Raw genomic sequence first — 15,323 nt, forward strand, 5'->3', positions numbered from 1 at the left:
AAAAAGGTAATTTCTGTGTACTTGCATTTGATGGAAGAAAATTATACCCATCAAAATATAGTTTACAATAATGCACGTCCCTGTTCTGTTTTCTTCCTTAAATCCTACTGCGTTTGCTTCTTCCAAGAAGTCTTCAGAGGTTAATCTAGTACAAGGGTTGGCAAACTCCTTTTGTCAAGGGCCAAATAGTGTGTTGGGCATTACAGTCCATACACTCTCTGGTGCATTTATTCAACTGAGTTGCTGTAGAACAAAAGAAGCCACAGACAATATATAAGTGAATAAGTGTGGCCACATTCCCAAAAAAAACCTCACAAAAACAGGGAGAGGTCAGATTTGGCCTTTAAGCTGCATTGTGCTGACCCTGAACGAGTCCATTCTCAAATGCTCAGCACTAGCTGTCATTTGCCATATACCCTCATTTTAAAAATCTATTTCTTTTGATTTCATTTTTATTTCTTGACTCAGCAAGGTTACCTATTACAAGGACAGTATAGTCTGAACTCTCTGGGTACAATCAGTTAATATTTATCTTGATAAAAACATTCACAAAATCAGGCACCACAGGGCTCCTAAATTACCTAATGACTAACGTAAGAAAACATCACCAAAAAGTGCCTCCTGGTTTTCACAAATCTTATCGATTTTCAAATAAATTATCACATGATAAAGTTATCCTAGAGTATAAATTAAGAGATCTTCATGCTAGCATTAGTTTACCTTTGTGAAAAAAATTAAAAATCTAATTAATTGTGACTTTAGAGACATCTTAAGACTAGTTGACACTGGGTGCCCATTTAGTGAATTTTTGACAAGTTCAAGTTTGACATAGCTGTCAAAGACAATAAATCTGAAAGCACATTCTATTAGCCAAAACAAATCCTATCAGTATCAATGCAATTTTAAGGACAAGATCAGAAATCTGGGAATTAAATGTCCACAGAGTACCACCACCGTCCTTGATTAGACTCTGAAGAAATGGGAAAATGTATCAATCCCACCCATCCCAAAGGCCACATACTACTCGCACCCCTTCCCTGGGTCTCTCCCTGCTGCTCCAGCCTTTCCTAGGCTCCTGTGTCTATAACTACTAGTTACAGTAGGTGCTTACCCACGATTCACCCTGCCCTTCTCCCCTGCCCACAGAGCCCTCACTTTGTACTGATGTCCACCTTGTCCCATATAACTTAGGAAAAGATGCCATCCCAGCTCAGGGGCAAATTCTGACAGGTCTAAGCCAGTCATAGAGGCCCTGATTTTCCATGGAATCTAAGAACATCAATAGGTGACCTGGGTCCTTGGGATTTATTGTGTTTGCATGGTAACTAGACTTACCGTGGAGATCATTTTGAAATGTACAACAAAACTGAATCACTATGTTGTGTAACAGGAACTAACATAGTCATAGAAGAAAACGAGAACAACAAAAATTCACTATTATGTGACACTTTAATCACAAACCTCAATATCTGAAGGCAGAAACGACTTACTAGAGCACAGAGAGGTCAGACAAGGTTTCAGAGAACATACTGCAGGGTGCAGGACAGGACAGCAGGCAGAAGCCCAGAGTGACCCAGGAATTAGACAAACAACAGAAGGGGGCGGGGGCTCATAATTCTTTATAAGGATCCACTAAACACCTCCTTCCCCCAGGTACCTACCTGTACCCTATACATTTAGACAACTATCTCAACTCTGGAAACAGCCATATAATCTTAGAAGAAACTGGTGACACACTCCAAATTTAGAGCTAGCAGACCCAGAATCGGCTGCGGGTGAGGCATGCGGGTGCAAACAGTGAAATTCTTCCAACTGAGCGGTGGGACTACCAGCCCACTTCCTGTGCTCAGCTCCACAGAAGCTTATAATCACCAGGCTTAGAGGCCCCATGCAAACGATGATAGGATCTTTCTTTGCAGAAACAAAGTCCAGAGACAAGACCTACGGAAACTGGCACTAGAGGTCTCACATTATCATGCCACCCACTGGGGGGGAAACCCTACCCCCAACACAGAGTTTCCTTAGATTTTTAGATGCTCAACCTTAAAAAGGAAGCCAAGCATCAACCCAACATTTGAGGACATTCTCTGATATAAAAGAAAAACAAGGGCTTCCCTGGTGGCGCAGTGGTTGAGAGTCCGCCTGCCGATGCAGGGGACACGGGTTCGTGCCCCGGTCCGGGAGGATCCCACATGCCGCGGAACGGCTGGGCCCGTGAGCCATGGCTGCTGAGCCTGTGCGTCCGGAGCCTGTGCTCCGCAACGGGAGAGGCCACAACAGTGAGGGGCCCGCGTACCGCAAAAAAAAAAAAAAAAAAAAAAAATTCTCAGAAGAAATTGAGGCAATGCAGGCAAGAGAAGAAAAGTTAGAAAATCAGTAATTAATAGCTTGAAATATAAATCATACTCATGCAAAAAATGTGATATTTAAAAAAATATAAGCAGGATATAAGAATGCTCAGAAATTAATGTGAAAGCCATAATTAAAACTTTTAGAAGAAAAAGTTCAAGAAACTAGCTCAGAAATTTACAAGTTCTGCTGACAGACTAAAGCCTCGAGACTGAAGCGGTGCATTGTTTGTTCTACACAGTAAATGAACAAGATTTGACCACTGTAAGTCACTGACGGTTCAGGAAAGCTAGATTATAGTGACGAAGAGCAGCCAATATGAACTGACCTTCTAATCTTGGTATTTACTGTCAACCAGGTATCATGGTTCTGTTCTAAAGAAATAAAATATCCATGAGGAAACAAATGACATTCTGTAAGCTAGAGAATTGTAAATTAAGAATAGATCTCATTTTTCTATTTTGCAATCTTTTCTCTGTATTCAAACGTACTTCAGTGACCTAAATACAATGAGGAAAAGAGGAGCGATGGAAAAACTGAAAGGATCAGTACCTTTGCTAACAGTGCTCTGGATTTCCAGCTAGGCATCCTGAAACCAGCTTTTACCAGGGTCAAGAAGAAAGGCTGCAGTGTTTATGTCAACAGCACGCAGGCACACGCATACAAGAGATTCTGATCCCAAAGTAAGTGCTATAGGAGTTGTATGCTGGTAGAAAATTTAAATTAGTCTCTTTTTCCCCACCATAGCTCTTTAGGTAATAAAGAAATCGCTGAAATAACAGATTTTGCCTACCACCTTAATAAAAGTTTTTATGAAACACATATTATATTTTTAATCCTCGGGTATAAAACAGGTTAGAGCTAAATGTTTAAATCAGGAAGTCCATTTGTTCGTTTTTTAGAGTTACCTGGGGGACGTATAATTTCACAAAGCAAGAAATATGCTACACCTTTATGTTTCCATAAGGCCAATACTCATTTACGAGATCCTGGTATAAGCAGATAGGAGCACTGCAAACAGAAGCATTTAACATAAATCATAGAAGTTATTTGCCTGGATAAAGAGAGTCATTAAATTCAACTGATGGTGCTTTACTTCCTGAGCTCCCTCTTTCAAAGTATACAAAATATGATTTTAAAAAAACTGAAAAAAAGTAAAGAAAATGGTTCATATGTCAAAGCACCTCAAGTTATTTTTTAAATAAATGTATAATAGGATAATTTACGCCACCAGTTCCATGTCCTTCTATGTTTAGGTTGTTTCTAGATTTATTTATTATTAAATATTATTTATTTATAAACAGCACTGCACTAAATATCTTTGCAATCTTTGACTACCTTTGATTGTTGCCTTTGGAAAAACTTCCTGGAAATAAAAGCATTACTGAGTCAAATGATGATTTTTGAAGGCTCTAAAAATAGTTTGTCAAATCATTAATAGAATAAAAAGGCAGGATTATTAACAATGTATATATTAATAAACATATATAACCTGAGTTTTCTTTTAAAGCTTGTGCATTTTGTCCAGCATTGTCTCCCAAGAACTTTCCCAAGCTACTGTAATACAAAAACATTTCTAACAACTGTGAAATTCCACTAAAGTTAAGGTTAAATGTTTTAGATTTATAAGTCAGTAGATTGGGACTTCCCTGGTGGTCCAGTTAAGAATCCGCCTTCCAATGCAGGGGATGCGGGTTCGACCCCTGGTCCGGGAACTAAGATCCCACATGCCACGGGGCAAACTAAGCCCACTCACCACAACTAAGAGCCTGTGTGCCGCAACTAAGACCCGATACAGCCAAATAAATAAAAATAAATATTAAAAAAATTTTTTTTAATAATTCAGTAGATTACAAAGAGTAATAGGAAAGTAAAGAAACCATCAGCCTTCACATGACTGCTTAGCACACTTGGGTTTATAATTTTTTTAAATTCACACATCCAAGAAAAAAAAATCCCAAACTCGGTGAGCAAAGCTATCAACAACAACAAAAAAATACCACAGGGAGTTCCCTAGAAGTCCAGTGGTTAGGACTTGGCGCTTTCACTGCCGGGCCCCAGGGTTCAATCCCTGGTCTGGGTCCTCAGATCCCACAGGCCACGCAGCTCGGCCAAAACAAAAACAAAAACAAAAAAAACCCCACCAAAAAAAATGTATTCTGAAGAAATACTTAAGAATTTTGGTATGAAATAAATTTACTGAAGTCTTTTCTACTTTTGTAGATAAGAGTAAAGAATTAGCGGTACAGAGATTTGGATACCAAACAAATTCTGAAGTTAAGCTTATCAGTTCCAGGATTAGTTGGAAGATCAACCTCAACATTCACTAAGGGAAAAAAACAGCTTCAAGTCTCCATCTCATCACTACAGACAAAGCCATGGGCAGGAAAGGGATGACCAGGCTGCCCTCAGGAATTTTGTCAAAAAAATTAAAATTTAGCCTTGTTGTCTTATGGCCAATCTCACTCCTTTCCTGATATAAGAACTAAATTTCTACCACGTGCTGGACTCATATTCTTTGACCTAATCTCACCTGACCCATGACACAATGTCTTTATATTTCTACGATGACAATGTAATTTGTAAAGCCTTCAAAGTTACTATCTTGGGAACGTTTTTTACTAAAGCAAAATCAAAGATGTTTAAAAAAGAGAAAAGGTTGGACTAAATCATTCTCACCCAAAGGGTTAATTTCTCAGGTTGTCGTTCAGTAGCATTATCTATCAGAACAAAGTAGAATGATTAAATTTCCTTTTTAAGAGAGCCAATTGGGAAAATCAAGAGATCTTTTTCAGAGAACAATTTGTACGAGAGAGAACCATTTCCCTACTTATTAAGATGTGGGAATATGAGAGGGTAGATCTTCTTGAACAAAAGGATTAGCAGAATATGTATTTCTATAATGATTTGTAAGGTTAAAAATGGATAGATATGCACTAAAAGAAATGGTCAATGAAAAGCACTACTAGCGCAAGATTGGAGCTATTTCAACACCTTTGGGGAAAAATAAGGTTAGTTTCTAAATCTTAGCTTAAGAAGAATGATTGTTCCCCATAGATAAAAATCCGTTATCCTATAATTGAATACATGAACATTGCCATTAATATGGAAAGACATTTTAGAGATCCAATTCAAATGTCCTCATTTTACAAATAAGGAAACCACTTCTAAGAAATAAACTCCATGGCTGGACCAAATTAGTTGCTAACGGCAGCTTACTGTTAGATTATACAATAGTTACGTGCCTTATTTGTCAACTGAACTATAAACCCAGTAGAGGGTGCTCAAAGGGGCGGGGCATGGCGCAGGGCACGGCGCAGGGCACAGGGCACGGCGCAGGGCACGGGGCGGGTGACCTCAACGCCCGGCGGGATGACGGGTGAAGACACCACACGCTCCCGCCAGGGCCCAGACATGCCGGTCCTTGTGAGGCAAACTTAAGAGGGAGCCGTCCTCTCCCTGAAGCCCCGCGGTGGAACAGCTGTCTGACCCGTTCAAAGGGAAGGATGAAATCTCTGCGCAGGCACGCGATGTGAATGGAAGAGGCCTGTCACTGTGAGTCTGGCTTTTAGTCACCTGGTGTCTTCCTCAGGGTGACACGACCCGGAGACGATGAACTTCAGTGGCTGAGATAGATTATCAGCCTGCAGGATTGCTAGGAAACACCAGAAGTATCAGTGAAGAATATGTGAAATGGCTCAAGGGCTACTGGGAAGCATTTTTCTATGGCTTGACGGTAAAACTCCTAGAACCAGTTCCTGTCTCTGCAATGAGGTGCTCCTTTAGAATCAATGATAACACGCAGAGCCTACAGATTCATGCAGGGCAGATCCTGAAGTTCTTAAAAAAGAAGAAACCTGAAGATGCTTTTTGTGTTGTGGGAATAACAATGATCGATCTTTACCCAAGAGACTCCTGGAATTTTGTCTTTGGACAGGCCTCTTTGACAGATGGTATTCCTTTTTGACATTGTTGGTAGACACTTCCTCAACTTGAGACTATCTGAAGATTTTGAAAGAGGGAAACATTCCAACCAATTACAATTTTGATCCTTAAGACTGTATAGTATTTCTGCTGCGGCATCCTGCCATAAAGGGAAGGATGCTGTTGATAGACCCCTTTGATCTGGGTTTCTCCACAGGTTGGCCGTTCAGTGCCTGTGTGACCTTGAAGCTAATAATACCTATTTCACAGTGTCATTTTGAGATAATTTACATAAGAGTGCTGATCCGTAAAAAGTGTGTACATATGCCTGGCACATATATAGGCATTCAGCACAACAGGTGGTAAATGTAGATAATTCAGTGGCAAGGTGAATTAAATAAGAATATCTGAATTGTCCTTAATGTAAGCGAAAATCTTGCTAATTGTTTTTCAGCTCCTTTAGTAGTCTTGCACAGATGAGGTAGCTGTAGACTGATTTACAAGTGTGCTTCATACCCAGTGTCCCAGGACACTTTGTTATCTTATTTATGGTCAATTTCAGTCTTTGACTTGAAGTAAAATAAACTGACTCATTGCGGGGGGAAAAAAAAAAAAAACCCAGTAGAGGCTACCACATCAGTAGGTATTTTCTACATCTTCCTATTACATGCAATGTCTAACACAATAATTTGAACTTAACACAGCTAAACTTGCTCTCCTATATGCTAATTATGAAATAAAAGAATTTGTTTCAAGTCACATTTCTCTGAAGCCATAAACAACTTTAATTTTACTCCTTATTTATGTCAATATATGGCATACCAGTTGTTTAATACAATTATAACTTACAGCTTTAAATCACAGAATCATGTCAGTCGTCCTAAGTTTTTCAGAACTCACTAATCACTACCGTAGATCAGCTCTCGAGGCTTTAAAACCCAAAATATTACCTAATCTTCAATGTACTGTAAAACAAAAAGACACATGCACAATACCTAAACTACAAATTTTATTCTGAAGTCAAAAACAAAGCAGTTGAACAAAAAGTCACCTGCATGTGTTACTAGTATATCCATAAAGCTCTACCTCCTGTTAAAACCATTCAAGGTGGCTAATAATTTTACCCCTAAGCCTCATCGTATTACTTTTTTTCACAATCCAGGGTTCAAGTCCTAAATTAGCTCCTGCAACCTACCTTTTGACAAACTCAGCTTCCTCAAGCACTGAGCTTAGTAAAGTACATCTTACACTTAGGAACAAAGTACTGGTACAAGCATACCTAGCCATTGGTTTCCTAAGAGCATAATGATTTCCAGTGAAGCCATTTAAGTAGGGGGAAATCTAGAGTTGGTTTAATGAATTTATAAATGAAGGCTATGGACGTTCCACAACAAAGTTGAACTGTAAATAATTTACAAAGCAAGTACAAATCAACTGGCTGCTTCTGAAAAAATGCAGATTGAGTCAGTAGGTCATGGGTGGGGCCTGAGGTTCTGCATTTCTATCCAGCTCCCTGGTGATGCTGAACCTTTTGGTCCATGGACCATCCCTGGAGTAGCAAGGATGTAGCAGAGAGCTCTGAGAAAACACTGCCCACCTAGCCAACCAGATCCACACAATAACTGTACTCTCAGAGCTAGTTACCCTCACATCCAACTTTATAATATGTTCTCTAACTGGAAACACACGTCCCTTACTTTTGAACCCTTAATGTATGCTTTTGCACCTTCCTCTCACATAGCTAATACTCCCTCTATGGAAAATAACTGAACATTTTTTATAGTCATGGAAAATGTGGCTTCTAAATCCTACTTGAGTTCATTCCTTCCGTGTGGAGGGAGTTCAGTGAGTGCAACATTCCTGCCCTCTTCGGTCCTTTTCCTCACTCCATCCACAAGCAAGAAAGTGACTTAAATGGATTCTGTCCATTCAGGAAGAACTAGCTGGGCAAGGACTAGGATAAGGTGAGGGTACCCTTTGCCTTGGGCACTAAATGTAAGACAGTCTCAGTAACAGTCCTCCTGGAGCCTGAGGCAAGGGAAAAGTCAGTAATACTGACCCTGACTCTCTTTTAAAGTTTTGAGATTTTATTCATCATGGATTGTTTTTACGTGAATTCTGATCTTTAAAAACAGTGATCGAGATAAACAACATTGAACGCACTAAGATTTTGCTGGCCTCACTCTCTTCACCCTAGTCCCAGCCCCGCTGCCCACAGAGAACACAAGCTCTCTTCTGTTCCCCACCCCTACCAGGAACAGGCCCTGTCCCTACAGTGGAAAGGGGACAGGGAGGGTGGGAGAGGCCTGCCCTGTTATCTGCACCATAGTGACCCATGGGGAAGTGTCTCAAACGCAGTTCTGTTCCTCAAACTCACTTGCATCTGTAACTGATCTATAATTACAGATGAAATTCTATAATTATAGTCTGTCATTATAATTCATCTATAATCATCTATCCACCTGACTCTGTTTCTTATTTCTCAAATGGTTCATAACCAGAGAGGGGAGGAAGGCAAGACTAATACCCAAGAATCAACAGCCAATCCTGACCACGTGTTGGCCACACTCTGGAACAAAGTCCAGGGGGCCAGGCCCCTGAGAGCCAGACATTTACCTTCAGTTGCTGAATGGGGGTGGGGGGGAACCACAGAATCCCCCAGGAAGAGCTACCGTTGCCGTGGCAACCCAAGGACGCTCGTGGGGCTTTGGACTGCGGCTCTGCGCCAACCAGTGCAGGAGAACGTGCCTACTGTAACTGCCAGCTCTGCCACTGGGAAGAGCAGTCCCTGAAACAAGGTAGTCTTTTCTGGGCCCTCTCAAAGCTCTAAATATGTTACCCTAGGCAACAAACCATGAGAAACAAACAAGGGGTAAAGTGTGCAGGAACAAAACACACGTGGAGTAACTGGGGCTTCTCCCGTGGCCAAGGTGGACGTGCTCAGGTTCAAGGCATCGGCCAGAGGTTCTATCGCACTCTCAGCCTGTATCCCGTAATCCAGCTCCCTTTTTCAGCTGGGATGTTGGTTTTAAAATAACACAGACTGGGCGAGAGGCTTTAAGCCTAAGACCATACATTCTTTTGAGCTGAGTGAGAAACTCCAGCTCACAGCAGCACTGTCCTTGGGTGAGTGGCTGTCTCCATGAAGGGGACTGCCCAGGTCTGCAACCTGACAAAAACAAGGCCTGGGACGCACATCTGAAACAAAGCCGCTTGAGTCTCGGCACCAGGGAAGGCTGTTAGCAGGCCGCCTCCCTGTGCAAGGCGCACAGCCGTACCTTAAACCACCCCTGGCAGGCGTGCGCAGAAAGCAGAGGCTTCAGAGGGCACAGCGAGGCAGCGGCGGGCCGACCAGCAGCTCGGGTGAGGCTCAACTACAACCGTAGGGCAGAGAGTCGAGACCGGCCCTTCTGGACACTGGTGGTCTACGGAAGTCAGTTAGGGCTTTAGAATGGCAAAGCGGAAGGTTCCTGTGTGTTCCTGTGTTCTTAGAATGTTTCCAGCTTTCAACTGTGAACGGCAGATCTGGTAGGTAATGCTAGACAAATTAGCCCAAATTCCACTCTGTATTCAAAGACTGGGGAGGGGTGGAAAGTGGATGCGGTGAGCTGGAATCCACGTGGCTTGTCCACAGTCTCAAGTCACACCACCACCCCCAAAACAAAGTGTTTCCAATTAGCACTTGATTGGATAATTAAATACCAGGGCTAAGTCTTCCCTAAGACTCAGCCTTCTTAGATTTCAGTAAATCCAGAGAAAGAGGCAGTACAAATAGCTCTACGGCACAAACGTGAAAATGACTGCTTATAAGAGAGGGAAAGGTGTGTCCTAGACGGGGCCTCCTGCTGCAGCACGATGACCTTCGGAAACACCAAAAACTGTTTTAGAAACTACTGCTCAGATATAACATGCCCTGCATTACTATTTCAGGGTTAGGGGATTGGGCTGTTTTCAAAATGTGGTAGTTTGGGAGGATTGGGAAAAAAGGGAACAAGATAGTTCTGGGCCCACTGGTGTGCTCTTCACACACTGGCTGCTGAATCAGCACAATTTTGCATCATGACACCTCTTCCTGTGAAGCGGCCCAGACTGTGGCCGCCGAGAGAACATGAACTCCGCCAAGGTTTCAAGATCACTCTAGCCTGACAGGACCAGACTAAGACACCAGTAAGGATGCTTATTGAAATTTAATTCTGGCCTTTTCACTCGAAGTCTGCAGAAAAGTCAGCTCCAGAAGGGCAGGACTTTTTCCCCCCTCTGGTCTGGTTTATTTCCCAACATATCCCCAACACTTGGAAGAGTACACAGAGTGGTTTTTTTAATAAACAGTTGTTGAATCAATGAATGTATGAAAGGGCCAAGAGAATTTGATTTTGGACTTTAACTTCTTTAACATATTTGGATCTTAACTTGCAAGGTTAGGCAGTCCTACAATTTTCCCCTGGGAACATGACAGTGGTAGAGGTTTATGTTCATATTTAGGCATCACTATGTTATTGGCAACTTAACTTTGTCATTGGATCTCATTGTACTTTGTGGGACAACGTGGCTGTATATCATTTGAGATCACAATGAGGAAAGTAAAATTAAGCCCTGGGCACAGAGTAGCCAGCGTTGATATAATTAACGCACCCGTCAGAGCCTTCAAACTGTCACCTGCCCAGAGGTGCTAGAAAAGTACCCAAAGGGACAGTGCTTTCACTGGGGGGGAGCCCCTTGAAGGTATGAGCAAGGCACTGGTTAACCACGGGGTAACTTCTAAGTTCAATGTGTTAAGAGAACCAGAAGCAGGGATGCCGGGGGTGAAGCTCCTTGCCGTCCCTGATGTCTCCTTTCATGCGGGAGCTCCATTAGTCTATCCTTCTTGGCTTCAATCTGACCCTTTACTTTCATCCTGCCCCGAGGACCATATCTGTCTAGGGAAATGGGGAAGAGCGGACAGGGCAGGCTTGGCTAACCTCTGCCCACTGTCTTCTGAGAGTGCATCGGCCTGCGGGGAGCATACGACCCCACACTTCAGGAGCAGCCCGGCCATGACTCGGAGAACCGAATTCTGGGGCGGGCTGTTAGGAGCCCTCTTTGTCTCTCACCCTGGAAAGCGGCCTCCCAGGAGCCTTTAACAGGGATGATTTGATAGCTCAAAGGCCAGTTATCTTACTGTCATACTTCTCCATTGGTCCAAAACCCAGATCAAGAACAGGGGTGTTACTTATTGGACACTTCAGTGAATATTACATCGTTTTATTTTTCTTTAATTCCTAGCTTAAATCTGACTTCTAGAAGTCCACTTTTTACAACTGTGGTAAAATATGCATAAGATTTATCATTCTTAATTGTACAGTTATATGACATTAAGTAGACTCACAGAACTGTGCAAACATCACCACCATCCCTCTCCAGAATTTTTTCATCTTTCCCAACAGAAACTCTGCATCCATTAAACACTGACTCTCCATTCTCCTCTCCCACCCCTGGCAACCACAGTTCTACTCTCTGTCTCTATGAATTTGGCTACTCTAGGGACCTCATATAAGAGGAATCATACAGTATTTGTCTGTTTGTGTCTGCCTTATTTCACTTAGCACAATGTCTTCAGGATTCATCCCTGTTACAGCATGTGTCAAAATTCCCTTCCTTTTTAAGGCTGAATAATATTCCATTGTACTTATAGGCCACATTTTATTTATCAAGGCATCCACTGATGGACACTTGGGTGGCTTCCACCCTTTGGCTACTGTGGACAATGTTGCTATGAACATGTGTACAGATATCTCTTGAGACCCTGCTTGAAGTTCTATTGGGTATATACGAAGTGGAACTGCTGCATCATACGGTAACCCTATGTTTCATTTTTTTGAGGAATTATAAAATCATTTTCCACAACATCTATACCATTTCACATGCTCATCAGCAATGCACAGACTTCCGATTTACATCTTCAATGCTCTTTACTTGTATTCTTTTTTTAAAAATATATAATAGCCCTCCTATTGGGTGTGAAGTGATATAGTGGCTTTGAATTGCACTGCATTTGCCTAATGACTCGTAATTTTGAGCACCTTTTCACATGCATATTGGTCATTTGTATATCTTCTTTAGAGAAATGTTTATTCAAATCCTTTGTTCATTTTTTAATTGGTATTTTTGATGTTGCTGTTGTTGAGTTAGTCCACTTTTTAAAAAGCATATGATTTAGGAGAATATTTTCTACTTCTCTGGGAAGCATGACTGACTTAGTATGCTGGAGTGGGTACATTTTTAAACTCCTGTTACAGGATGAACCGTGTGTCTCAAAAAGATATGTTGAAGTCCTCACGCCCAGTACTTACGAATGGGCTTTATTCAGAAATAGGGTCTTCATAAATGTAATCAAGTAAAGTTTAAAGTCATTAAGGTGGGCCTTAATTCAACATGACTAGTGTCCTTATAAGAGAAGGAACATGCAGAGAAAGAGAAACGCCACGTAAAGACACAGGGAGACACAGGGAGACCCAGGGAGAAGACAGCCATGTGAGTGGCCATGTGAAGAAAGAGGCAGAGACTGCAGTCGTGCTGAATGAACAAGCAGGGCTACCCAGAGCTGGGAAGAGGCAAGGAAGCATCCTCCCGCAAAAGCTTCAGAGCAAGCACGGCCCTGCGGACACCTTGAATTCGGATTTCTAGCATTCAGAACCATGAGAATAAATGTCTGTTTTTTTAAGCCAACCAGTTTGTGTCGCTTTGCTACAGACTAGTACAACTCCCTTCTAGAAAATCAGTGCAGCGTTCAAGTCCTCTTACAGATTGGTTGTTTGCAATTCAGAACACAGTTTCCATTATTAAGAAAACACACACATAAACAATGATTCGGTACCCAGGCAGCCTATCGATGACATTGTAACCCATAATGGAGCATGAGTGTTGCCCAATAGTTCTGCTGTTTCCCCCAGAATTATGGGAAATGCAGCCAGCATTGCACACGGGGCCCTAAATATGAGCAACACATAACCTCTGCCATAGCCACAGGATACAGGTATAGAGAAGACCTATACCTTCTCTCTTCTCTTTAACGGGCAGTAGAGACACTAAGGACTCTTCACCCATCCAAAGAAAGTGATTTCGTGCTCTCTGTTGCCCAGATGGTGTCAGGGTCTCTATCCTTGCTGTCCTCCCCCATGCCTGCACCCCAGGTGCACAGCCAATGAGAAGAAAGATTAAATACCCTCCAGATATTTCTCTCCCTACTTGTAAAGGCACCAAAAGTTTAAACAGTCCTTCATTTCAAGGATGAGTAGTAGTGAAGAAAAAAAAATTATTTGAGGTAAAGATCTTGGTTTTAATCCAAAAGTATCTTCACCTTGAGGTGAAGCCTACCCAGGTAGCAGCTAACAGTTCAAATGCTTAGCACTATTAGAAACAATGGAAAGAGGAAATTCCCTGGCGGTCCACTGGTTAGGACTCTGCAATTCCACGGCAGGGGGCACGGGTTCAATCCCTGGTCGGGGACTGAGATCCCGTAAGCAGTGCAGGATGGCCAAACAAAAAAAAAAAGTGGAAAGGGATTTACCTTTTTATTATAAATATGATGGTAGTTTGAAAACTTAAACACTACAGGGGTAAAGACCATGGAGCATAAGGACCTGCTCTATACCCCCCAGGACGGGGTCAGTTTTGCTACAAAAATAAACCCAGAGTGTCAGTCAATGGTTTAACACAAATGTCCAGGGTGTTGGAAGGGAGCTCTGCTCATATCCATCATCAGCCAGGGTTCGAGGCTTCATCTCAGGAAAAACTTCCACAACCACCAGACACTGGGAAAGGACCACTGCAAAGTGGCCACTCACTCTTAAAGCTCCTGCCTTCCCTTCCACTCACATTTCACCAAAGCAGACCACAGGACAACCCTCAACCTCAGGACAGCTGGGAAGTACCACCTTACCATTTGCCCAGGAGTGGGACAAATGGAAACACTTGTGCAAAGCATTCAGGTAGGACCTTCATTAAAATCAGCCATGAGTTCCTCTACCCAAATTATTCCATTTCAGCCAAGATGAGTGATTCACAGCTCTCGGGGAAGACAAAGGAAGAAAAGATGAGAAGGGAGGGAGGGAGGGCCTCTGTCTGTCACCAGTATCTGATGGTTCTCAAAACATAAAGTGGTTTTAATAACCAGCAACTGGCAGAGATGGGCTGGTCATGAAACCCATTTCCTTTTTCTTTCTGGCACACAGTCAGATGGTATTGCCCTACCTCTCTTGCAGGGAAATGCCATGTATTCTAGTCAACAGAATGTGAGCAGACACTATATGGACCACTTCTAAGCCTGGATCCTGTGGGATCCTTCATGTCCTCTTCCATACATGGCTTGTGCAGATGAACAAAGGAAGCCACATGCTGAAATGTGTTAAAGATGGTGGGATCACAGGATGCAAGAAGCCTGCATCCCTAAATCACTGCTGGGAGGATTACTGCCCACCCAATCAAATACCCATTCTGGACTTCAAGTGGGCAAGAATTAAATTAGAATTATATTTGAACCTGACTGTTTTTAAGGTTTTATTTGGGGGAGAGGGGTGTGGGTAGCAAATTACATTCTTAAATAATACTGTAACTGCTTGGAAAGAAGGGAGTAATCGTGAAGAACTGTTATCATTTTAGTCATCTTTTGTCAAAACAAAAAAATGTTATAATCAGCACTTGCCGAATATGAAAAAACCATATGATCCACAAATTCTTGGGGACACAAATAGGGTAGCTGATTCCATTTGCCCTGTCTTCTCACCCATTGATAATGTTCAGACATCCAAGCTAATAGCTTCTAACGATAGCCAGGAAAAAAGGTAATTTCTGGGCTTCCCTGGTGGCACAGTGGTAGAGAGTCCGCCTGCCGATGCAGGGGACGTGGGTTCGTGCCCCCGTCTGGGAGGATCCCACATGCCGTGGAGCGGCTGGGCCCGTGAGCCATGGCCGCTGAGCCTGTGTGTCCGGAGCCTGTGCTCCGCAACAGGAGAGGCCACAGCAGTGAGAGGCCTGCGTACTGCCAAAAAAAAAAAAAAAAAAGGTAATTTCTG

This window comes from Hyperoodon ampullatus (assembly GCF_949752795.1).
Source record: "Hyperoodon ampullatus genome assembly, chromosome: 20".
Classification (NCBI taxonomy): Eukaryota; Metazoa; Chordata; class Mammalia; order Artiodactyla; family Ziphiidae; genus Hyperoodon; species Hyperoodon ampullatus.